This window comes from Bos grunniens, chromosome 19, assembly GCF_055505025.1.
Source record: "Bos grunniens cultivar Pamir isolate PY7600 chromosome 19, Bosgru_T2T1.0, whole genome shotgun sequence".
In the NCBI taxonomy this organism is placed as follows: Eukaryota; Metazoa; Chordata; class Mammalia; order Artiodactyla; family Bovidae; genus Bos; species Bos grunniens.
In genome coordinates this window covers 59,434,706-59,438,326 of record NC_141183.1, presented here as the reverse complement: position 1 = coordinate 59,438,326, position 3,621 = coordinate 59,434,706, and the positions used below count along the sequence as shown (strand labels likewise).

The following is a 3,621-nucleotide window of genomic DNA, read 5'->3' as shown; positions in this document are numbered from 1 at the left end:
TCCAGATTTGCATAATATGGTCATCTATCCTATATCTGAGTTAAAATCCCATATGTTATGTTGGATTCTGCTCTCCATGACACCCTGTCAAGCACTGTCAACTCCAATTTCTAATTCTCTCATAGTCCCATCCTCCTCCCAATTTCCAGTGCAAGTCCTCCTCCTAGACATCTCCTGATTCTTTTAATATGAAGCCCAAACTTCACACAATTTAGAATTTTCAGATACTGTGCTACTTTACCACTCTGGCTTCAACTCAGCTACTTTTTCTTAGTATTCAACCATCAGGTTGTACTGCAAGTTTCTCAACCATGCTATGCATTCTCTTACCTCTAGGCTTCTAGTCATGCTTTTCACTCTCCTTGGAATAATCTACTTATTCTTTTCCCTAGGAAGGCTTAGTTTAATCTTCCATAATGCAGACTCTAGACAAGAACATGATTTCAAGAGGTTTATGTAGGAGATAATCTCCAAAGAAATGGTAGAAGAGTGGGTGAAACAGAAGGAAAGAAATAGATGAAGTAGAGAAGGTGAAACAGAGTATCTTAGTGAACATGTTACCAGTATAGGCAGTGGGAACTCAATTACACTGGAAACTTTGGGGATATAACATACAGTACATCTCAGAACAGTCCCACATAAAAAGCAAATTAGAGTTCTCTGAGCTTGCAGTACCTTTCTCTTCCCCTTGGAGGGTCCTTGGCTTTTTTCCCCAGCATGGCTCCCAAACACCAGTTTTCACTTCCACTCCAAGCTAAGAAACTGAAAACAGTGAGGCTGACTCTTGCCTCCAGGCCAGATGAGGCATCTGCTTCTTCAAACTTGCTGAAGGAAGAAAAAGAACAGCAATAAGCAATCGAACATATTGATAAAGTACAAAATGAAATAGACAGACTTAATGAAGAAGCCAGTGAAGAGATTTCGAAAGTAGAACAGAAGTATAACAAACTTTGCCTACTATCAAAATCCCAGATTTGGGGGTAACAATATATGTTAGCTATCCACAAGTGTCTGCATTGCTTGGAGAGGAAAATTAAAAGGTGCTACATTATTTGATAAGAATTGAAGTGAAGAATTTGAAGACATTAAATCAGGTTACAGAATAAATTTGTATTTTAATGAAAACCCTTACTTCAAAAATAAACTTCTCTCCAAAGAATTTCATCTGAATAAGAGTGGTGATCCATCTTCAAAGTCCAATGAAATCAAATGGAAACTTGGAAAGGATTTGATGAAATGATCAAGTCAAACACAGAATCAAGCCAGCAGGAAGAGACAGCATGAGGAACCAGAAAGCTTCTTCACCTGGTTTACTGATCATTCTGATGCAGGGGCAGGTGAGTTAGGAGAGGTCATCAATGATGATATTTGGCCAAATCCGTTACAGTACTGTTTGGTTCCTGACATGGATGAGGAAGGGGAAGGAGAAGAAGATGATGACGATGATGAAGAGGAAGAAGATTGGAAGCTTTGATGATGAACGGGATGAGGATGAGGAAAGGTGAAGAAGATGACTGATGGAACACTGATGGATTCCAGCCTTTTAAAATTCCCTCCAGTCCCTGGAAGCAAGTCACAGTCTTTTTTTTTTTTTTTCCCTTCTCCTCTTGTGCTCAGTTGCCCTCTTTTTGAGGTCTCTTTTCCCCTTTATACCATGGTTCACAACTTATTTTGGGGGAAAATATCTTCAGCAGAATTCAGTCGGAAAAGAGTCTCTACCCCTTCCTTTTCCAAATTCATTTTTATCCCTTCCTGTCTCAACAAGAACTTTATGGGATCAATACCACCATGCTCTTTTGGGGTGGTGGGAACCCTCCAGCTCCCTTAGCTCTGCTGGAAACTGGAGAGCGCTAGGCCCTGTGCAGTTGTGCATGGAATTCTAGCTTTTTTCCTCCTTTCTCCATATATTGGGCTCAGATATAACATTGTGTCTCTATGTGAATACGGACAGTTAGCATTTACCAACATGTATCTGTCTAATTTCTCTTGTTTAAAAAGAGAAAAAGAAAAAAAAAAGCTTTAACAACTGGGGTTATAGAAGGTCAGCAAATGGTCAGTTTGAGATTTTTGAATGGGTTAAGTGGGCATTTTGACAACATGGCTTCTCCTTTGGCGTGTTTAATTGTGATGTTTAATGGACATCCTTGCAGTTTAAGACGACACTTTTAAAATAAAATTCTTTCCTAATGATGACTCGAGCTCTCCTACTCAATGCGAGAATCAGCAGGGCCTATAGGATCTTATTTGCATTTGACATTCTCTATTGTAATTTTGTTCCTGTTTATTTTTTAATTTTTCTTTTTGTTTCACTAGAAAAGAAAGATGATGCTCAGTTTTAAATGTTAAAAGTGTACAAGTTGCTTTGTTACAATAAAACTAAATGTGTACGCGTGCACACACACACACACACACACATACACGCACAAAGCAAATTAGCCAGGCTACCCATTTTCCATGTTTTCTCCCTCTTTGACTGAGAACATTTCCTGAGGGATCATTTCTCCAACCTGACCATGGACAGACAAGGTGGACTTGAGAAACCTCTAAAGTAGAGCGTGGCAGCTGTTAGAAGTAGAAGATCATCAGCATGCACTGGGAACACATATAGGAAACCAAATCTAATCACTGATACTCCTTTAATATTCCTCTCCTGTGTAACTTTAAGTTCTTTATTACCTTTCTCTTGTTAATTAGCATATCTTAGTGTGAGAAATTACAGTTAAACAGTAAGTCACTATAGCCATGTGTCTAGTTCAACATGGTTTCCCTAAAACCTGGCCCTGAGTAGATACTTCCTGTACCTTTTGACTGAACTCTCTTTTGTTGAATGGGTATTTTAAGTTTGGTAGCAGTAACTACATACCTTTAAAGATTAGTCAAGATACTGTAGACTTTGTTTTCTTGCTTTCTGCCTCATTCAGGTAGAATGATTGGTATTTGGAAATGACTTTGCAGTAAGGTGCAAGTCACTGTTGAAATATCAAAAAGTAATTGCTAAAACATGGTTTTCTTATACTATGTAACCTGTATCATTTCTTTATCATTAACCTTCCATCCTGAAAAGTTGTTTCAAACACTTTCTTCAAATGCCACTTTTGAGAAATGCCAGAAGACAAACATTTATGCTATAAAATAAGTAGAAATGTCATTTTTAATATGTTCCAAGTGTTTGGTATTTGTACAAATTGGGTCTAATTGTATCATCTGGTGAGACTTCCTCTCCAAAGACAACTAATTGGAATGGCATGATTGTAACAGTGAGTTCTGGGTGAAATAACCAGACATTTCCAGTCTGAATGAATGGCTTTTGTGTCAAACATTGAAAAGCTGAACCATTATATGCTGTTTTCAGATTTATGTTGCCCAAATGGAGTTATCTTGTTTTTCTTCACAGCTTCCATTCTTTAAAATTTATTTATTTTAATTGGAGGCTAATTACTTTACAATACTGTAGTGGTTTTTTTTCCCATGCATTGACATGAGTCAGCCATGGGTGTACATGTGTTCCCCATCCTGAACCCCCTTCCCACCTCCCTCCCCATCCATTTAGCAGGAAAAGTCATCACTTCCTTCCTTGGCACCAAATATATTATGGGTCCTGTAATCAAAAGGGTGAAGTCC

The 3,621-nt window shown here is 38.2% G+C and overlaps 1 pseudogene; it reads left to right on the top strand.

Moving 5' to 3' along the window:
• Positions 1 to 688: 688 nt before the first annotated feature.
• On the top strand, positions 689 to 1,505 carry LOC147352799 (protein SET-like; annotated as a pseudogene).
• Positions 1,506 to 3,621: the final 2,116 nt, after the last annotated feature.